Source organism: Pleurodeles waltl, chromosome 2_1 (assembly GCF_031143425.1).
Source record: "Pleurodeles waltl isolate 20211129_DDA chromosome 2_1, aPleWal1.hap1.20221129, whole genome shotgun sequence".
Classification (NCBI taxonomy): domain Eukaryota; kingdom Metazoa; phylum Chordata; class Amphibia; order Caudata; family Salamandridae; genus Pleurodeles; species Pleurodeles waltl.
The window spans coordinates 561,014,816-561,038,475 of NC_090438.1; positions in this window are offsets into that span (position 1 = coordinate 561,014,816).

Sequence of the window (23,660 nt, forward strand, 5' to 3'; positions counted from 1 at the left end):
AGGGCGGCTGCTGCTACCGCTCTCAGACATGGGGGAAGACCTGCTGCCACTGGGTCTAAGGTAGCCGAGTAATAAGCCACTGGGCGGTAGTAAGTGCTGTGTTTTTGTGCCAGAACCCCTAGGGAGCAAACCCCCTTTTCGTGACAGAATAGGTGGAAGTCTTTAGTGTAGTCTGGGAGGCCTAGTGCTGGTGCCGCACACAATTCCGTCTTCAATTTCTGAAAGGCCTCCTCACACTGTTCTGGCCATGGTACCTTGTCCGGCATATCTTTGTATGTTAAATCTAACAATGGTCGTGCAATTAGGGAAAAATTAGGTATGCAATGCCTACAATAACCTGCCACCCCAAGCAAACCCTGCACCTCTGTTTGTGTCTTCGGCCTTGGGTGCTATGTTATTGCCGCTATCCGATCTGGTAACAGCCTCCTGGATCCCGGGGACAGTTCATGTCCTAGATACTTTACGTGAGATTTGCAGAACTGTAACTTCTTCTGGGAAATCTTATGTCCTTTCCTGGCTAGGTGGCACAATAAGGCCACCGTGTCTTGGACGCATGCCGTCCGTGATGGTGAGGCTAGTAACAGATCATCAATGTACTGTATCAGTGTGGACCCTCCTAGCAGGTGCAATGACTCCAGGTCTCACCTCAGGGCGTCTGAGAACACTGAAGGGCTGTCGCTGAAGCCTTGAGGGAGCCTTTGCCATGTGTATCTTCTTAATTTGAATGAGAATGCAAATAGACCATGAGACTCCCTATGAAGAGGCAGTGAGAATAAAGCATTACTGAGGTCTAGGACAGTGAAATGTGTGGCTGTATTGGGAATGTTAGACAAAATAGTGGCTGGGTTTGGGACTACTGGAAATGAAGGTACAACTGCCTTGTTGAGTTCCCTAAGATCTTGAGTAAATCTATATACCAGGGCCCCAACTGGCCCTACTGCTGCTTTCTTCTCAGGGTGTATCAGAGTATTGCATGGGGTATCTCTCACTTCCCGCAGTATTCCTTTTTTCAGAAGATCTTCTATTACTGGGGCTATATCCTCCTCACCCTCTCTAGCTATTTTGTATTGTGGTACCTGTGGTAATCTGGCCAGGGCGCAGTGTCACTCGTACTGGTGGGTAGTCCAATATCTTTCCCACATCATTTGGCCCCTTCGCCGATACCTCTCTAGGGACCGTACTCTGCCGTTCAGGTGGAAGACCCTGCCCTTGCATCTATCCTCCCAGGTCACATTTCACGAAGGCTTGCAACGCTATCCCATTCTCCTTGCTCTCCAAGAAGATCTCTTCAGGTGAGCAACTGATGGTGCATTGTAATTTACATAGGCGATCCATACCTAGCAGATTTACTGGGGAGTACCTGGCAAAAATGAACTGGTGATTTACTGTGATAGGGCCTACCTTGAATCTCAGTGGTTGTGTAAGAAATTCATCCATAGGTTGCCCCGTCATCCCTATGGCCGTTATTTGTGTTTCTGATAATGGTGCATTTGGTACATCAGAAGCTCTCAGCATTGACCTGGTGGCCCCAGTATCAACTAAAAATGGCACTGTTTTACTCAATACCGTTCCATCTGCATATGGACCATCTTGATCTACTGACAACACTGGGCCCGTGAAGTGTTTCTCGGTGGGAGGGGGATATGGGAACCCATGCCCCTTTTGAGGTGCTTGTGGTGTGTCTTGGTGGGTGCCCCAACCGGCACAGTCCGGATCATTGGTGTATGCATCATACACATTATTGGTGTATGGTGGGGGTTGTGGTGGCATCTCCCATTGTTGCCTTTGTTGAGCCCTACCCCTCTGTCCTCTGGTTAGCAGTGGAAGTCTGCTTTCCAGTGTCCTGGTTGATTGCAGAGGAAACAAGTAGTACCTGGTGGGGGCGTGAAAGGTACCCGTTCACCTCGTCCCCTAACTCTTCCCCTTGCTCTTCCTTGGCTATTGCTGTAAAACCTCTCTTGTGCCACCATCAGTTTCACCTTATCCTTTTTCAACTTCTCCGCATCTACTTCTTGGATGTTTGTTTGATAGTCTGCGCAGTACCTGGCTGCTGCTAACACTTTGTCATTTGGTTCTTGTTGCCAGCACATCAATGACGTTTGTAAGTGAGTTTGTATCGGTTGTTGTAATCCAAATACAAAGTTAGTCACAAACGCTGACATCGCCACACCTAGTGGGTTTTTCATTCCACTGCTCTGCTGGTATACCTGGAGTAGGCAGTCGTAGTAACTCGCCACACTCTCATTCTTTTCCTGTTTTGTATGAATTATTTTGGACCAGTCTGTCTTCTCTTCTGGTACCCTTTCTCGTATGTATTTGATCACCTTTTCTCTTGCTACCTCCACCCCGTCTCCTGGTGCCCCCTTTACCTCTCTATGGTTCTTCTGTTGGCCATTCTACCACCTTTTTGCAATCCTTCCATAGATCTTGTGGTTTTATTATACTGAATAACATGTTCAAATCCTTCCAAAGCATCTCACCCATTGCCACTATCCTGTTCAACTCTGTGTACCATTTATGTGGGTCTTCGCGCAGTTTCGGATAATCTTTGGTGAAGGCAAACAAGTCAGCGCGATGCCATGGTACATAAACATATGTTGGGATATGGCCCTCCTCTCCTATAGAGGGTGAGGGCACCTCTCTCAGAGGCATTTGGGTTACTTTTTCTGTTCCTTTCTCTAGGTCCTTTGGCACCTGCGCTGTCTACAACCCTTCTAACAATTTCTTCCAATTTTGTAATTTTAGTATGGCATATTCCAATCTTTCATACACTTTGTCATCAGTCCAGCATTTCAATTCCTCCCCTGGAAAACTCAGCTGGGAGGTGTCCCACCTGTATTCTACGGGCAGGGGGTCTGTATTGTTTGTATGTTGTGTATATTTGTTATGCACCCCTGGTCCCTGGGCCAATAGTTCTGCTTGTGCTAAGGCCAGTAATTCTTCCCCGTATGCCCTCATAGTGTCCCTTTTTAGATCTACCACCTTTTTCCTACCTTCAATGAGGTCTGTGAGTAAGGCGTGACACTTCCTGCTATCAGATTTTAGAAACGTATTCTTTCTTTGTGTGCTGGGGGAGTTATTCGGTGTGATATACGGTGACCCTCCCTGTGACTGGCTTCTGGATATGCTGCCCCTTCTATTTCCTAGTAAACTTTCCTCATGAGGCGAGTTCAGAAGATCAATGTTGTACTTCGTATTGTGAGCGAAAACACATATCTCCTATACGATCTTATGTAGCTCTGGTATCCCTCTGAAACTGTCTCCCGAAGTATCCCCAAATTGCTGCTTCCAATGTGTTTTTAATAAATTTGGCTTTCTCGTTTTCTGTGCTAATTCTACAAGTAATTTTTCACTCTCTGTATCTAATTTCAGTGCAATGTGTACCACTTCCTCTTTCACCTCCCGCAGCATCTGCTGGTCTGTTAACTCTTCCAGATCCACTTTTTTTTTCCTCTTTTACTAAGCCCTGCGCCAGTCCACGGGCTGCAGCCTTCTGAGCTGAGGATAGCTCCGGAGGCTGTGCCCCTGTTGCTGATTTTGCACTTTGCACCATCCCATCGGACCTTGTTTTATTTCCCCCTAGTCTTCCCATTATGAGGTCCTCTGTGAGTGGATCCTCTTCTTCCTCCTCCATTATTCCCTGCACATTGTCTTCCTGTGGTAGTGTACCTACCACAGGAAGACATGGGAATGTCCCCACCACCTCAAGCATTTTATCTCTCCACTCTTATCACTTGTCATTCCTCTTTCTCGCAATATAACATCCATCCTTCAATTCCAACAATTTCTTGTGTACTTTTTCCTTTACATAATCTGTCATTCTGAGTTCTCGTAAACAATAATTCCACGAATAGAAAGCGTCCCATTCTAACCCCCTTATCTTGCGTCCTTTCAAGGTCAGCATCTGTCTTAAATATGAAATTTTATTCATGTCATAGGTGCCATTTTTTGGAAACTGTAAATCAGGCCTTTTGGCTGTCAGTCTATGTCATTTGTCTAGAAACAGTAATGAGTGTAGGCCTTGGTTAATAGCTACTTGGTATGCAGGACTGTCTTTAGGAGGAGTGGGTTGATGCGCGTCTAAATTGTTTTTACTAGGAGGGTTCCCCATGGCTAACTCTCCCTTAACTGACTTAATACAAGACAATTACTATCACACTAGGGAACACAGGGGTGTCGGCAGGTTGCACCCACCGCTCATACCCAATGACACAACAGGGGATAAACAGGGGTCTCTTCATCCACTCAGATAATTACTGCCAACTGCTTGTAGTATTAGTGAAGCCGAAAACTCTCTTCCATTTATGCCACGATGCACTCAATCGTGTTCACCTAAAGCGCGCACAAGTTGGAAAGGGTAAAGTGCCAAAGGTGCTAGTGACGGCAACCACTGGTGTCCTTCCGGCTTAGAAAAGATGACAGAAAGTCAGGAGAGAAAGGTAAGAATACCACACCCTTGCTATCCTGCCCTAAAGCAGGGGGGCGGCTGTATGGTATTGGAACCCGGACCACATCCGTGGCCGGTGAAACACAGATAAAGCAATAGCGGTGAACAACCCATGCACTCATATATAACAAGAAAACAAAAGACAGTGGGACACAACAAAACTTTGGTCCTGATAGATAGCAATGGTCCCACCCCTTGTACCGGTGTATGGTGAGTGCAGGGTGGTGATAGTGCACTGTTGTGGGGCAGTCACATAGTTCCCCCAGGTCCTGGTATCCTAGCAGTCAATTTTCATAAATGTCTATATACCCCTTGTAATCTATGTAAACCAGGAACCCACCCCCCGAATGCCTCCTACTGTCACAGTCCTCTCTCCTGTCTTTTAAAGTGCAAATGCATGCATTCAAATAAATCATACAGCGCACCACTCATTTCCACCCATGCATGCATAGATCAAAGCCACTTTCATCCATACATACAGCAATTATTTAACCATAATTTTTCGTTTCCATGCACACACCCAAAACGTTCGACTCCAACATTCAATAAACACAGAACACAGATTGCAACATGATAGGAAACAGAACAGAAAACATGAAAGAGCCCGGCACCTCCTGCCTGCTCCACTGGAATGGAAAACCACCACTCCACAACTGGGCACCACCTGCCCCTTAGCACTGGGGTGGACACCTACCACCCCTCCCTGGCCAGAGTATCCCTCACCAGCCCTGCCGGCTGGAGATGTCACTGCTCCGCTAAGCAGTGATCACACAGCACCTCCCACTGTGTCCTGAGACAGCACCACTAGCTGCCTCATGTACGTAACCTCTTCTTGAAGTAATAACAAGCTACAATAAACACGGGAAACCTAATCTCTATATGCAGTCACAACGAAGGAAGGAAGCAAATGTTGCAGCAAGACAGAAACGGTGATATCAATACAAAATGCCAGCAGGCGGCAAAGAGCTATAGGCCAAGATCTGTAAATCTGCACGAGGTAGAGTAGAGGTGCCCGTAATGTGGGGAGAAGTAACATCGGCATGCCAGCACAGACAAATAAAAAACATTAACATGAAGAAGAGCAGGCTAAGGGGAACGGTATAAATAAAAACTACCACAAGTCCATAACAAAACCTATGAAGGAGAAATATCAACGTAACACTCCACAACCCCCTGTTGCATAAAAAAAAAAAAAAAAAATCTACAGAAAACCTCTTGAGAGAGAGAGCAGTCGGAGAAGGATCACAGAAGCAACAGATACTCACGACAGCCCCAGGATGCTGTCACAGCATGCCGTCACCCCCTGAAGAGAGCTATCTGAAGGACGAGCGCCGCATTCTTCACCAAATGTAGAAGCCCAATCTTAGATACCCATCTCAGGATACAAACAACCATTAGCCAGCTCTTCCTAGTAGACAAAAAGGTTTATTTAGAAACAACGAATACATGTACATGGAGACTGAGCAGCATAAATATCGCTTGAATAGTCTGCATAAGGAAGCAATACATGGTCTTTTATAATATCAAACCACAAACAGAATCGAGCATTTTATTGGTCTTTGACATTGACGTATGATAATTTCTTCACTATTGCCAAAGGTTCTACAGTCAATTCTTCATAACGCACCATATATAGTAAATTGAAGCACAGACAAGGAAGTTACCTAATATGTTCTACCTGTCTAATATCGCGTGATTCATCTTATGACAGAACTGAGAACAGCAGGTACACAAATGGTATCTTCAAGAAGGAAGGCTGCTTCAGGTAGCATGCAATTACAAAGATATTTCATGGTGGCTGGTCTAATGGCAAGCCTTGCAATATAGTGCGTTTCAGGCAATATCAGAAACATATCAGTAAGCACAGCTTGTGTTAGTTGTACATTGTCCCACAGAGAAATGGCCCAATTGTCATTGTGTATCACAGGGCCCATTAGGCCCAAATTGCTGAAGAACATAAATGTGATTCCACACTCTGAGCAGGAGTTAAAAAAGTGATGCTGTGAAGGTGCAGAATGGCGCAGTGAAATGTAGTAAATTTCACTGTGCCAGTTCCGCGTGGCTTTTAACATTGGAAAGCCCACCCTGCATGCATTATACCTGATGCAGTCATCATGTGGAGCAGGGCTTTACAAACTGGTGGAATTTTCGCATTGCTCCAGTTTGTAAATGTGATGCAGTGTATGGGACACCATGCACTGTTACATCATCAGTAAAATATTACACTACAGCGGTGAAAGGGGCTTGTAAATAAGCCCCTCAGACTTTTGGTCTAAGTTTACCTTTGTGAATTGACCCCAATGTGTTTTTTCTTGCTTTACATTTACAACATGTGATAAATAGAAGAGAACATTGAGAACAACATTAGCATAGCAGTTTTACACCATTAGTATTATCCAACTGGTAACCTACACTATTCCCATCATTTTCCATTCTCTTTTCTTAACATCTTTTTCTTTGCCTTATTTACCATCTTTTCAGTAATATGTGTTGATTATTTTGTAAGTTTCTGGTTAGAATATAATATTGTTTTTTCCTAAACAGGATACAGTCCTTAATGAGGACCACATTTACTTCTTAATCTGTTGTATTCTTGGACACAATTTGCATCTGCTCTAAGCTTCTCATCAAAATCAACCAGAAACAAACTGGACAATGTTCAAACATGTGAAAATGCTACATATGATATTCCTTCTTTAAATACTGTGCTTCAAATACTAATAAGTGCAGCATCCACACTTGAGCCTTGTGATTTATGGGTAGTTATAGCATATACAAGACAGACTGGAAACTGCTTCATCAGACATATGTATTTTACAAGCAGAAAGTGTACAATACATCAACCAAGTTGCTTCATACCATCAACCTGATTACATTTTACAGCTAAATACTCAATCTCATCACGGTTAGGGAATTTTATGAAATTAATAACTTTACCCATCAAACCATTTAATAATCCTCCTCAACATTTAAATTACATCTTAAAATTACTCTACAGTTTTTGCAGATACCTAAACACTTGTCCAGTCCAGCAGTCCTGCTTTGGATTCTTCCAAAGTGTTTATTTTTCTTGCAGTTTTCTACTGAGCAGCAATGTCACTCACTCCCTGGTGTTTCATTTTGTCGATAGCTGTAATAATCAATATTTCTTCTTCTTCTAGTTTTAGTAATTGTCTGTTAGACCTGACATGCCTTAGGGTGGTCACCCCTAACTTTTTGCCTGCCTCCCTCCACTTTTTGGACCCTGTTTTGCTGGCTTTTAGACTCTGCGCACTTTACCACTGCTAACCAGTGCTAAAGTGCATATGCTCTCTTCCTCTTTCAACATGGTAACTTTGGATCATACCTGATTGGACTATTTAATCTACTTATAAGTCCCTAGTAATGTGCACTACATGTGCCTAGGGCCTGTAGATTAAATGCTACTAGTGGACCTGCAGCACTGGTTGTGCCACCCACTTAAGTAGCCCCCTTAACCTTGTCTCAGGCTTGCCATTGCAAGGCCTGTGTGTGCAGTTTCACTGCCACCTCGACTTGGCATTTAAAAGTACTTGCCAAGCCTAGAACTCCCCTTTTTCTACATATAAGTCACCCTTAATGTGTGCCCTAGGTAACCCCTAGAGCCGGGTGCTGTGTAGGTAAAAGGCAGGACATGTACCTGTGTAATTATATGTCCTGGTAGTATAAAACTCCTAAATTCGTTTTTATACTACTGTGAGGCCTGCTCCCTTCATAGGCTAACATTGGGGCTGCCCTCCTAAACTGTTGAAGTGGCAGCTGCTGATCTGAAAGGAGCAGGAAGGTCATATTTAGTATGGCCAGAATGGTAATACAAAATCCTGCTGACTGGTGAAGTTGGATTTAATATTACCATTCTAGAAATGCCACTTTTAGAAAGTGAGCATTTCTTTGCACTTAAATCTTTCTGTGCCTTACAATCCACGTCTGGCTGGGCTTGGTTGACAGCTCCTTGTGCATTCACTCAGACACACCCCAAACACAGGGTACTCAGCCTCACTTGCATACATCTGCATTTTGAATGGGTCTTCCTGGGCTGGGAGAGTGGAGGGCCTGCTCTCACACAAAGGACTGCCACACCCCCTACTGGGACCCTGGCAGACAGGATTGAACTGAAAGGGGACCTGGTGCACTTCTTAGCCACTCTTTGAAGTCTCCCCCACTTCAAAGGCACATTTGGGTATAAAACAGGGCCTCTGCCCTACCTCATCAGACACTTGCTGGAGAAGAAACCTGAACCAGAAACTACATCCTGCCAAGAAGAACTGCCTGGCTGCTCAAAGGACTCACCTGTCTGCTTTCTACAAAGGACTGCTGCCTTGCTGTTGGCCTGCTGCCTTGCTGAACTCTTGTCTGGCTGTGAAAGTGCTCTCCAAGGGCTTGGATAGAGCTTGCCTCCTGTTCCCTGAAGTCTCAGGACCAAAGAGACTTCCCTTTTTCACTTGGACGCTCCGTGCGCCGAAAATTTCGACGCACAGCTTGTGCCGCGGCGAGAAAAACGCCGCACACCGACGCTGATCAACGCGACGCTCTGGGGACGACCGGAAATCCGTTGCACGGCTTCGCAAGGACAACGCCGCCCGACCTCTAGAGGAGAAATCGACGCGACGCCTGCCGTGAGATCGTTATTTCAACACGCAGCCCCGCAGAACGACGCGCAGCCGGAAAACAAGCAGGAAACTCCACGCACAGACCCGGGACATCTGGTAATCCCCGCGATCCACAGAAAGAGACTGTCCGCGTGCCGGAAAACGGCGCACGACTTCCCCGCGTGGAAAATAACGACGCAAGTCCGTGTGTGCTGAGGAGAAATCAACGCACACACCCTTTTTCCACGCACCTCGTCTTTTGTGGCCCTCTAAGGAGATTTTTCCACGCTAAACCAGGTACTTGTGCTTGAAAGAGACTTTGTTTATATTCTAAAGACTTAAGACACTTTATATCACTTCTCAGTGATATCTCTACAATTTTCCATTGCAACTTTATTCTTTTTGACCTACAATTATCCTGATAAATATTATATATTTTTCTAAACACTGTGTGGTGTATTTTTGTAGTGCTATATGGTGGTATTGTATGATTTATTGCACAAATACTTTACACATTGCCTTCTAAGTTAAGCCTGACTGCTCGTGCCAAGCTACCAGAGGGTGGGCACAGGATAATCTTGGATTGTGTGTGACTTACCCTGACTAGAGTGAGGGCTTTTGCTTGGACAGGGGGTAACCTGACTGCCAACCAAAAACCCCATTTCTAACATTGGTGATCAGCGGTGATGATAGGACTTGTATTTGTGCAGTGACATACAGTAGCTAAGTATTTCACTACCCACCCACAGTTGAAGGTCAACTTGGTTTTTATCTCTTTTTGCAAATCCGTTTTTTTTTCCTGACAATTTTCAAAAACTAAATCCTCACTCAACATGTCTCTGACTGGGTCTCAGACAGGGGACTTTGACCTAGTCCAGTTGGATACATATACGGTCAAACAACTAAGAGGATTCTGCAGGGAATTGAGGGTACCAAACCAAGGGGCCTCCAGAAAGGAGGACTTTCAAGTGGCGCTGAGGGCCTGGGCAGAAGCCCATTTAGAGGATGATGAGGAAGAGGAGCCAGAAAATGGCCCCTCAGAGGAATTTTCACTATCTGTGGATGGTGTTACCACTGCAATTGTGCACCCTTCCAGACCAGGGAGCAGTGTCTCTGTGCAAAGCCTGACCGCAGAGGAAAGGAGAGAAGAAAGGGAGTTCGAATTGCAAATGGCAAAACTGAAAATTGAGGCTCATCAGGAGGAGAGAAGGGCAGAAAGAGAAGCCAAACAAGCTGAGGCTGAAAGAGCAGCCAAACAGATTGAAGCTGAAAGAACAGCCAAACAAGCGGAAGCTGAAAGAGCAGCCAAACAGGTGGAAGCTGAAAGAGCTTTGGCTGAAAAGAAACTATTGTTGGCTCATGAACTGAGTCTCAAGGAGCTGGAGATCAAGGCAAGACAGTCTGAATCCAGCAATAATGGTGGCAGCATACTGACAGGACCTGCTGGAGAAAAGAAGGTTTGTATACCCAAACATGTGGTGCCCAGTTTTGTGGTGGGAGATGACATAGATAAATGGTTAGCTGCTTATGAAGTTGCACTAAGGGCTCATGAGGTTCCTGAAGGGCAATGGGGGGTAGCTATGTGGGGTTATGTACCGCCATTGGGGAGGGATACACTCCTCACATTGGATCAACCTGATCAAAACACATACCCACTTCAGAAAGCCATTTTACTTGCCAAGTTTGGGCTGACCCCTGAGGGATACCGTCAGAGGTTCAGGGACAGCACCAAACAAACCACACAAACATGGGTAGATTTCTTTGACTTCTCCAGTAAGGCACTGAATGGATGGGTGTGGGGCAACAAAGTAGCTGATTATAAAGGTTTATATGACTTGATTCTAAGAGAGCATATGCTTAATACTACTTATACAGAGTTGAGCCAGCACTTAGTGGATAGCAAGCTGACTGATCCCAGGAAGCTTGCTGAGGAGGCGGACCTCTGGGTTAGCACCAGAGTGTCCAAGAAGGTACCTGGGGGGGACTCCCACAAAGGTGGTCAGGGTTCCCAACAGAAGAAAGAGGGGGGAGATAAACTTGCAGATAAGGAACTCTCCAAAGGCCCCCAAAAGAATCCCCAGGGAGGGGGTGGCAACCCTTCCTTTTCCAAATTTTGGAAAAAGCCAGGGACATATGACAGGTCAGGGAAACCTAACCCCAAATGCATGGAGTGTTACCAGTATGGTCACTATAAAGGCGATCCCCAGTGCCCCAAGAGGGCACCGTCCACTACCGGACAGGCACCTGGGTTGACTAGTGTAGCGCTCGGGGGGAGATGGACCCAGATAGCTTTGGGGAACAGGTAGAGATTTCCCTAGTGTCCCTGGGAGAAGGAGAAATGGTGCCCAAGGTCCACATGCCCAAAAATACTTCCAAGTACCGGCAGTGGGTCACCATTGATGGGCAGAAGGTGGAGGCTCTGCGTGACACAGGAGCCAGTATGACTACTATCAAGAGTCAGCTGGTGTCAACAGAGCAGATAGTACCTAATACATTCCACCAGGTCATAGTCGCTGACAATCGCGAGAGTCACCTACCGGTGGCTCTGGTTCCCTTTGAGTGGGGGGGGGGTCTCTGGTACTCTGAAAGTAGCTGTGAGTCCTGCCATGCCTGTAGATTGTCTGTTAGGCAATGATCTTGAGCATACTGCTTGGAAAGAAGTGGAGCTCAAGTCTCACCTGGAGATGTTAGGGTTACCTGAGTGGGTCTGCATGACCACACTGTTCATGGCTTACCGAGAGGGAAGTCAAGGGCATCTGGAGCCTGGAACGATGGCCCAGAGAGCTGCCAAGAGGAGGGACCAGGGGCACGGGAAACCGGCCCCAGATGTTCCCGCAGTGGCTGACGGGGCTCCTGAGGAGGAGGCTCCCGAGCCAACTGGGGAAGACATTGCCACCCTAGGTGACTTACCTGAGCTTGCTGGCTGGCAAGTTGAAGGTGGACCCACCAGGGAGGAATTCTGCAAGGCGCAGAAAGAATGTCCCACTCTAGAAGGTCTGAGGAAACAAGCCTCAAACCAGGCGGCAGGTGACACCTCTGGCGATCACCACCTATATTGGGAGAATGATCTCCTCTACAGTGAGCGTAAGGTTCCGGCCTTTGGGCAGCATGTACGCTGGTGGTCCCCCAATGTTACTGAACCTTCCTACTGGGTCTGGCTCACGACATTCCCCTGGCAGGACATTTGGGGCAAGGCAAGACCTTTAACAGGCTTGTCATCCACTTTTATTGGCCCAAAATGAGTACACACTCAGATAAATTCTGCAGATTCTGTCCTACCTGCCAGGCCAGTGGTAAAGCAGGAAAAAGGGGTAAAAGCCCCCTGATTCCACTTCCTGTCGTTGGCACCCCCTTTGAAAGGGTGGGCATCGACATTGTTGGTCCCTTGGACCCCAAAACTGCCTTAGGCAACAGGTTCATCCTGGTTTTGGTGGACCATGCCACCCGTTACCCAGAGGCAATCCCTCTGAGGACCGTAACTGCACCGGTGGTGACCAGGACTCTGATGGGGATATTTACCCGTGTGGGATTCCCCAAGGAGATAGTGTCTGACAGAGGCACCAACTTCATGTCTGCATACATGAAGTCTCTGTGGGATGCGTGTGGTGTAACCTACAAGTTCACCACACCCTATCACCCCCAGTCTAATGGTCTTGTGGAGATATTCAACAAGACCCTGAAAGGCATGATTGGTGGCCTCCCTGAGGCCATGAGGAGTAAGTGGGACGTCCTCTTACCATGCCTTCTCTTTGCTTACAGCCTATCCCCTGCAGCCTCAGATGGCTGCCCACCGCTGGTTGTGGTGCAGCTGCTGCTGCTGGTGGGGGGAGGCTCTAGCCCATCCGCTGCAGCCTCAGATGGCAGCCCACAGGTGCTGGTGGTGGTGGTACTGCTGCAGGTAGTGGCTGTTGTTGGGGGATGCTCCAGCCCATCCCCTGCGGCCTTGGATGGCTGCCCACTGGTGCTAGTGGTGGTGGTGGTGCTGCTGGTGGTGGCGGTTGTGGGTGGAGGCTCCAGCCCATCCCCTGCAGCCTTCGATGGCTGCTCACTGGTGCTGCTGCTGCTATTGGTGGTGGCAGTTTTTGGGGGAAGCTCCAGCCCAACCCCTGCTGCCTCAGACGGCTGCGCAACCATGGTTGGTGGTAGTGGGGGCTCCAACTGAGTCTCAGCACCAGACCCCTTGTCATTCCTGCCTGCTGGTGCAGGCCCCTTGCCCTTCCTGGCAGCAGCTGGGGATTGCTCCTTGCCTTTCCTGTAAGCAGCTGGGGATGGCATCTTGCGCTTCCTGACAGCACTTGGGGCAGGCTCCTTGCCCTTCTTTGCAGCCCTTGGGGCAGGCTCCTTGCCCTGTCAGGCAGCATTTGAGGAAGGCACCCCTTCCTTGTGGCTGCCAGGAGCTCTGGATCCTTTACCACCATGAGTGGGTGTGGACACTACTATGCCCGTGGACTGGGTGGCTGAGTTGCTTGCCTGGGATTTTTCCACCCTGGCCAGACATGAAGTACAGGAGGGAGGGGTAGGAAAGAGGACAATGGTGGAGAGGGAAAGCTTCTTAGTGACACTGGGGTGGGGAGAGGGAGAAGGTTTGGGATTGGAGGAAGAGGGAGTGGTTGTAGGAGGTGTCTGTCTGCTGTATTCAGGTGCAGGTGCATGGGCTGGATGCTGTTGTGAGGTGGATGGCTGTTGAGTGTCTGAGTGCTTGTGTTTGTGTACCTTGAAAGGGGGGGGGCAGACACAGTGGGAGAGGACACAGGGGATGTGTGTATGGCTGTTGTAGTGGTGTCTGCAAGTGAGGTGTGTGTTCTGCTAGGTGTGGTGGTGATGCTGGTAGTGGATGATGGTGCAGTCCATGCAGTTGTGAGTGTAGAAGGAACTGAGAAGGAGGTGGAGGGGGAGGAGGAGGGGGCCACAGTGGAGGCGGTAGATGTTGGTATGTCTGTATCTGGATGGTGTTTGTGTGAGTGCTTGTGGGATGATGCGTGATGCTTGTGTTTGCCATGTCCACACTTGTGTGTTGTCCTGTGTGCATGCTCCTCTGCCTCTGTGCTTGGGATAGGTTGGGGTTGAGGGGAATGGGATTGGGAAGAGGAAGTTGGAGGGTGGAAACAGGGTCAATGGCTGCCATCAGAGAGGAGGCCAGAGCCTGGATTGATCTCTGTTGGGCCGCCAATCCATTGTGAATGCCCTCCAGAAATACATTTGTCTGTTGCATTTGGGCTGCCAGCCCCTGGATGGCATTTACAATGGTAGACTGGCCTACAGAGATGGATCGAGGAGGTCAATAGCCTCCTCACTCAGGGCCGCAGGACTAATTGGGGCAGGGCCTGAGGTTCCTGGAGCAAAGGAGATGCCCACCCTCTTGGGTGAGTGGGCATGGGCACCTCGCTTAGGGGCTGCTGGGAGGGCGGTGCTGTTACGGGTTTGGCTGATGTACCTGTTGCTGGGGTGGTCATAGAAGTGTCCGCCACCACCAGGGAACTTCCATAGGAGGAGGTATCTGTGTCCGAACTGTCCCCTCCTGTCGCCGCCTTGGTGCTCCTCTCACCCTCCGTCCCACTGGTGCCCTCACCGTCGGTGGACTTTGCCTCCTGGGTCCTGTGGGATGCAGCTCCCTCCATCATCGGTGCCTCTTCTCCTCCCCCAGATGATGCTAATGCACATAAGGACAGGATGACAAAACAAAACGGGGGGAAGAGACAAAGGATATACTTGGTCAATGGCTGCACGAAAACCACTGTTGGCGTACATACCACACTCACACACAGGGAACGGGCCGACGCACTATGCAATTAACTAACAGTACCTATGCTAGCCTCCAAGGCATGGGGAGGGACACATCCCACCAATTGCAGCAAACCTGGGACCCACACAGCCCTGCCCAGTAGAGGATACCTACCAGCTAGGTAGGAGGAATATCACTTCAGAACTCTGCCCAACATGGGACCTACTCTGTAATGTCAGGCCTAGGGGCACCCACTGACACACATCCCCCACTCGGATACCAACCTACCAGGAGTAAGTTGTAATGACGGGCACTGTATTCACGGCCTTGTGGCTGCTGTGATGCCCTAATATGCCCATCTAGCTCAGGATAGGCCACTGCCAGTATGCGGGCCATGAGTTGGATCAGGGTTCAACTAGCACCCCTTCCTCATTGGGAGGCCATCCCCAGCTGGGCCTCTATCATCTTCCATGCCCAGCGTCTATGATCCTCCCACTGTTTCCGACAGTTGGTGCTCGGCCTGCCGTAGATCCCCAGGGTCCGCATGTTCTTGCCGTTGGCATGCGATATACCCTTCTTTTGATGGGTGCTGGCCTGCAGAGAAATACACAGAGGGAAAGCCAATAGTCAGACCGTCCTGGCTGTTACACTTTTGGCCCACCATACCCCTTCACATCGCCATTTGCACACAAAGCACCCAGTACACAAGCTGTACGGTGCCCAGGGGACATACACCAATCCCCCCCACATGAGCCCTTCCCACCCACCACTCTAGTGCATTCATGCTCCTTGCATTGTACTCAGCAGTTTATTCACCTCTTGGTCTGGAGGCCCATACAGCAGTCCGCACTGGGGTAGGACCCCATCCACTAGTCGTTCCAACTTCTCCAAGGTGAAGGCAGGGGCCCTTTTCCCAGTCACACGTGCCATGGAAGGTCCCAGACACAGGTCACAGCAGCACATGCAGTGTAGGTCCTCTCTTGAAGATGGTCAGGTAGCAAGTGAGAGAACAGATAGAAAATGGCAGTGACATCCGCGGCGGTGCATACCGTCACCGCTGGTGTACATCACCATTGGCCACTGTACCCCATAGATCCCAATGCTATCCAGTGAGGAGATCCATGCCGGTTATAGACTGCCTCCCACAACGGTGCACAACGTCAGCGGAATCACCTCACTTCCACCTGTCCATCCACACAGGACAGGCAGACACCATTTCGGGGGGGGGGGTGGAGGCCCTGGATTATAACTGTGTCACAGTTCAAAATTGGACATACAAGGCAAATGCCACTTATACATTTTATTTTACATCATGCATTGTACTGTTGTGCTCCAATGATCAGTTTGTGACTGGCTCCTCACTCCTTTGTCCCTTAGACTTCAACTGCTGAGGATGAGGAGGAGATGGAGACATACCCCCGTGTACAGACCCCTGGTGGACTTCACAACAATGGAGGACAGGCACATTATCCTCACCTACAGACTGGACGGGGTCACTATAACGGATTTGTGTGCCCAACTGGAACCTGTCCCGATATCTGCTATCCGTCACCCCACTGGGATTCCCCCTCTTGTTCAAGTTCTATCTGTGCTACATTTCTTGGCAACTAGTTCTTTCCAAGTGACAGTGGGCTTGGCAGCAGCACTGTCACAGCCAATATTCTCAATAGTGCTGACCAGAGTGTTATCTGCCCTGATTAAACACATCTGCAGCCATATTGTTTTCCAACAAGTGGAGGATTTGCCCACAGTGAAGACTGACTTCTATGCAATAAGACATACCCCCAACATAATTGGGCAATTGATGGAACACAGATTGAATTTGTCCCCCAACTCCCTCCCAGCAAAACGAACAGGTATTCCGAAATCGAAAAAAAACTATCAATCCATGAATGTCCAGATGGTGTGCCTGGCGGACCAGTACATCTCCCATGTCAATGCGAGGTGTCCTGGGTCAGTGTATGATGCCTTTATACTGAGGAATAGCAGCATCCTAAATGTGATGGCCCAACTACTGAGGTCCAGGATGTAGCTAATAGGTGAGCCCTGGTTCCAACCCAGTGGATGTTGGTGTATGGGTATGGTGTAGGCTATATGGGATGCTGTGAGGCTAAATGTTTTCCCTCCATATTTGCAGGTGACTCAGGTTACCCCACCCTATCATGACTCTTGACCCCTTTGAGGAATCCCAGGACAAGGGCAGAAGAACATTACAGTGAGGCACATGGGCATACAAGAAGGATTAGAGAACGTACCTTTGGCCTCCTGAAGGCCAGGTTTTGGGGCCTCCATCTTACAGGTGGCTCCCGGTGCTACTCACCCAAGAAAGTCTGCCAGATCATCGTGGCATGCTGCATGTTGCACAACCTTGCCTTGAGATGCCATGTGCCCTTTCTGCAGGAGAAAGAGGCTGGAGATGGCAGCAGTGGACCCTATAGACAGTGAGTATGAGGAGGTAGAGGATGAAGATGAGGACAACAGAACTGCAGTAATCAGACAATACTTCCAATGACACACTGGTAGGACAGTGCTACTTCACATTGCATTGTCATTATTTTGATTATCTTTGACACTGGCATTCTGTTATTTTCCACTTCAATGCCCACTCACTGTACCCTTTGGTAACTCCTTGCAGATGTTGTTACCCCACTATCGCTCGTGGTGTGATCACAATGTGAACATTTCTGTACATTTGTAATGCAATGTTTGAATCTGGTTCCACAAATACATACTGAAATCATTCGACATAGTCCATACTTACATCTTTTCAAAGGGTGTTTAAGTAAGTGCTGAGGAGTAGGGGCGCAAGTGCATTGGGCTGGGGTGATGATAGAGGAAAGTCCAGGGCATAGTTCCAGTCTATTTGTAGCACAGGTGCATTGTCCAAGGGGACATAGGAAGGGGAGCAATGGCAGTTCAAGGTAGACAGGGTGACAGAGTGTGACACAAAAGTGACATTCAGGAGAGTCTCATTTCTTGGTGGGGGTCTTAGCAATAGTCTCTGACTTCTGTCTGGACTGCAGGGAACGTTTGAGGGATCGTTCTCCTTCTGCAGGGGTAGGGGTGATGGTGGCCTGTTGGTCCTGTGGCCGGGCCTCCTGTCCACTAGCGGCAGCGGAGGTGGAAGGCAGTTCAGATGTCTGGCTACTGGCAGGGGCCCGCTGTTGCGAGGCTGCCTTTCTCATAATGTTGGACATGTCTGCCAGCACCTCTGCAATGGAGACCAAGGTGGTGTTAATGGTCTGCTTGTTCTCCCTGATACCCTGGTACTGTCCCTCCTGCAGCTGCCTGTTCTCCTGCATGTTGGCCACGATCTGGCCCAGCATATCCTGGGAATGTTGGTATGCTTCTAGGATCTCGGTGAGTGCCTCCTGGAGAGTCGGTTCCCTGGGCCTGTCCTCCCCCTGGTGCACAGCACTCCACCCAGTTTCCCTGTTGTCCTGTCCCTCTGTCCCCTGAACCGTGTGCCCACTGCCACTGACCCCAGGTTCTTGATTGTCTTGAGTATGAGGGGTGCCCTTGGGTCCCTGTAGAGGTGGACACACTGCTGATTGACGTATCCTGGGGACAGAGGTATTGGTATACTATGTGGGTGTTGTGGTGGTGTTTCCTGATGGGGAAGGCTCTGTGGTGGTGTGTGACTGTGGCTGTGATACTGACTGTCCGGAGGGCCCTGATGGACCAGGTTGGTTATCCAGATCCAGGCGTCCAGAGTCGCTGTCATTACTGTGAGCCTCTTCTATGGGAGGACTGGATATTGCTGGCACCTCTTCTCCAGTGACACTGGCTGGGGTACCTGTGGGGATGTGAATGCAGTGTTATTGTTTCTGTGTGTGACATATTATGCATCGGTGGGTTGCCCTCTTTGGTTGTACTTGCCCTGGCAGCTTTCACTTGTGTCTCCCATAAAGAAAACTGACACAGCCACTCACTTTAGGATATAGCCACTCATTCACCCACTCACTCTCCCATACAGTCATTGACACAGCCACTCAGTTATATTTACATCCATTCATACAATCACTGACTTACCCATATAGTAACTGATTCACCAACGCATTTCCCAATACAGTGACACCCATTCACTTACCCAGAGAACCACTCTCACACGCACTCACTCACCTGCACAGCCACTCAGGCACACACTCACTCAACAAAATGCAGCCACTCACACAGTCACTTGCTCACCCATACAGCTACTCACACATCCATTAACTCTCCAAGACAACAAATAATTCAACCACTCATTCACCCAAAGAGCCACTCACACACCTACTCACACATCGATACAACCGCTTACACTCACTGGATGATAAAATCAATTATGTCATCATTGATGTCATTTGAGCTGTCATCAGTGATGTGACTGACCATGTCATGAGTGATGTAATATGTGAGGTCATAAGTGCATTATGGGAGCGCAAGTTATAGTTAGCTCATGAAACTATAACTGCAGAATTTCTTAGGTTTTGTATGGGTAAATTCAGAACATAACTATAACATTCATGAAACCTTTGTTTTTTTTCAGTGAATTTGTAAGGTTTTTTTAATTCCAATTTCTAACTATAAAATCTATGTAACTGTTATTTTTTTCAATTAATATATATATATATATATATATATATATATATATATATATATATATATATACATATATATTCACTGTAAAAAACAAGGGTTACAGGGACGTTAAAGTTAGCCTTGCATTTTAACCGTACCAAACTATAGAAATTCACCAGTTATAGTTAGAGTTACCTCAAGTAACTATAACTTGTGCCCCAAGGTGACAATAACTCATGCCCCTACCATGCACGTTTTTTTCATCAAACATTTTACAGCAAATATTACATTGATATTGTCAATGATGTTATGAAAGATTGCATGAGGGGTAATCAGCAGTGCCTGGTGAGGGCGTGGGTTATGGTTACCTTAGGGAATATGTTATATTTACTTGAGGTACTTCTAACTATAACTGGTGAATTTCTATGGCTTGGTATGCTTAAAATGTGAGCTAAACTATAATGTCCCTGTAACCTCTGGTTTTTTAAGTGAGTTTCTATGTTTTTTTTTATTCTATTCATATCTAAAACGTCCCTTTAACCTTAGCTTTTTTTCAGTGAATTTCTATGTTTTAAAAAAAAATGTTTTACTAATGTTAATTACAATATGTTAATCCAACCACCACCACGCACAGCCTTTGGCTGTGTGTGGGGGTGGTTGGCAATGCTGAGGCCAACCCCCTATAAGTACCCAACCTTGCACCATGCACAGCCTTCACCCATGCGCAGGGGAGGTTGCCTACAAGACCTGGCCTGCAACCAGACCCTGCAGCCAACAGCCCCTAATCAACCAAAACCACAATGTGCACAGTGATTTGGTCATGTGTGGCGAGAGTTGGTGGCTGTTTCCCTGGGTGTGAGAATAGGTGTAAGAGGATGTGTCTGAGGATGAGAGTGGCTGTCAGATTGTCTGTCTACGTGTGAGAGTGCATACATCAGTGTTTTACTGGGTACGTCAGTGTGTGTGTAGGTTTGTGAGTGGGTGCATGAGGTTGTCAGTGGGTGTGTGAGTGTGTATGATAGTGTCTGAGTGGGTCTGTGAGGGGGTGCATAGGTGTCTGACTATCAGAATTTGATTGAAAGAGGAAAAATAGAGAAAAAATGAGAGGCAAAGATAGTTTTTTAGGCTTTAATCTCATAGACTTAAAATGGGATATTTGTGTTTCATTTAGATAGAAAATGTATTTATTATTTAAAAGAAAACTTTTTTAATAAAAAAAAAAAGGGAAATGAGTCCAGCTGTATTCGAATCCCCAAAGCTCAGCGTGAAGTTCTGCGACCTTCACACTGAGCTACGGATGTTATGATTTTTAATATTTTTTATAGCCCTTTATGGGCTTTCAGGGACAGTGAGGGAGCCCTCAAGGGCTCCCCTGTGGTCCCTATTTATTTATTCATGCATATATATATATTTTTTTTTAAAATAAAACTAAAAAAATAAAAAATAAATTATGAAAAGCTTTCGGGCTACCTGAAACTGCAGGGTTTCCCCTGCTGTGCCATTGATTGAGCAAGCACTGAGCTGATTTGACAGCAGCTCTGTACTGGCTGAAGTATTTCATCTCTGTCCCCTGCACATGTGCAGGGGACAAAGATGAAAGTTCTGCTGTTTGACAGCAGGACCTGCTTTAAAGGTCCCACTGTCAAAGAGTTTAGTGTTTGCTGTGGCTTAGCTGCAGTGCTGCAGCCAAGCCACTATATTGCGATCATTGCGAAAAAGAAAATGACAATTTCGTGACCAGAGCTATCCATATTTATTTTCACTTCAATTTCTCAAAAACTAGACAGATTTACAACAAATAAGCGAGAGCACAATCTTCGTACCTAAAGCTAGCTTTCTGCCTAATTTGGTGTAATTCATCCAGTTGTTTGGACTGTAATCATGATCAAATGTTCTGAGGGAATTACCATGGGAAATGCAACTTTTTTGACCCACCTCTTTTTTTCATAAACATTAGTCTTACAGAGCCAAAGATAAAGGCAAGTCAAAAACATTTTTTTCTATGTAAACATGGTCCTAACTATAAACCTACAGGCAACTGCCATGTTTTATAAGCCCTGGTGAAGGAAAAATAGCCAAATTTGTTTTGTTTTTCCCATAGTAGTCAATGGGCCTCATAGGCTAACATGGAGAGACTTTGGGGATCATTACATCCCCGGAGGTCGTTGTAATAGTGGAGGTAGTACATACCGCCACTATTATGACAATGGAGGTTTGGCCAAAGCCAAACTGTCAAGTTAACACACTGACCGCCACGGTGGTAATGACCACCGGGCTGGAGACTACAGTTTCCAGGCCGGTGGCCGGCACTAGGCCGCCCATGGCATTTTGACCCCGCCCACTGCCATGGTTTCCGTGATTTATGTACTGCCATGGAAACCATGGCGGTAGGCATTATCAGTGCCAGGGAATTTCTTCCCTGGCACTGATAGGGTCTCCCTCGCCCCCTCCTCAGAGTGCTCCCCCAGCCTCCACCTTCCCTTCCCGCCACCGACAAATACATACATACATGCACATACATGCACACCTATACGCATTCCCACATTCAAACATTCACACACGCATGCATACATTCATACATTCATACACACACAAAGCAACACTCACTAACATACATCCAGGCACACAGGCAATCACACAACACAACATGCACATACACACACACTCATTCATGCACACACGCATTACACCCACATGCACCAATTCATACACAGTCATAGACACCTCCACACATGCACACAACCCTCTCCACCCCCACTTCTGTCGAAGAACCCGACTTAACTGCTTGCAGGGGGTCCTCCAGCAGGAGATGGAATGCGGTGCTGCTGCCAGAAGCAGCGTCCGCCAGCAAAACACTGCCAGGCCATATCACGGCTCATGATACGGTCAGCAGCGTTCAGCTGGCATGGCACTGCTGCTGGCAGCAGCGCGACCTCACAGCTGTCCGCCACCATGACTGTAGCTGGAATTCCGCCACGCTTCTGGTGGAATTCTGGCTACGGTCATAATGCGGTGGGTGGTCGGTAGCCACGGCAACGGTATGTTGGAGGCCGTCGCCATGGCGGTAGGCGGCATTTGCCACCACTCTTATAATGAGGGCCTTTGTTTCAAAATATTAAAGTCTTATTTTCAATAGAGATGATCAAAATATAGCAAGTCTGGTCCCAAATTAAAATTATGATAAATCCAACAATTTATCAGTGTTGAATTTAATATAACTAGCACAGGGAAAGAGTTTAGAACTGTTTCTGAAAATTATCAAATTTGGTCCTGCAGTACCCTTTCCTGATTGGTCAGCATCTGGCAGTCTGAACCAGGCTGGGTTAATAAGGTGTAAAGTGGCCTGGGCTAACACAAATGAGGTGTCTGGTGGGTGGAGAACTGTTACAGCAGATGCAGAGCAGGATGGGGGAAGAGTAGCCAAACTGGCCTTCAAAGGAGGGAAAGCCTCTTGGGACAGAAACTGGACCTCTCACATTTCATGCACCTCTTGGCAGCTAGAAGCCCCAGTGATTAGATTAAGAGAGAGGCTGGAGGAGGTGTAGCAGGGAAACCTGGCCACACCAGTGGGTGGGCTCAGCCAGATGAAACCTTCAAGGGAGGTTTTCTCCATGTTGGATTTTTAAAGGATGTTACTTTCTGGGATTAATCTTTGCCAAACCTCACAGGAAGCGGTCACCCCAGAGGGTGTTGGCCTGCACCCCATTGGACAGGACCACCCCCTGTTTTCCAGCCTCAATTGTGATCCAGCCTGAATTTCAGGTTCGTCCTGCTGAAAAGCCCTGGAGGCCCAGACTTCCAGGATTTGAATGGGGGCTTGTGTAAAGGTAACCCAATGATGTTGCATAAAAATCTCCTTGCTGAGGAGGACCACACAACATCGCGGAAGAAAAGCTCCAGAAAGTTTCTAAGTGCAAAAGTAAAAGTTGGACCGAGGCCTCCCACACAGTGTATCTGAGAAGGGCTCCATCGCAGTCGGCCTCAAATTTTGACTTTGTCCCGGTGGAATATGACCAGATTTCCCCGGTTGGAGCTTTTGGTTTTCAGGCGCTATCTTCATCTTTAAAAATTCATATCCTCTGTTCCCTTCATTTGATTATTGTTGTTTTGGTGTCATTTTAAAGATAAAAATATTTTCTATTTTTATAAAGTGGTGATGGATTTTTATTATGTGTTGTATTTTGCTTATTTACTGTTTTGTTGATATGAAATGCTTTACACACCTGTCTCCTAAGTAAAGCCTAATTGCTCGTGGGCCAAACTACCAAGGGTTGAGCAAGGATTAATTTATTGAGACCTTGACTGGACCTAGTGGGGTTTTGTG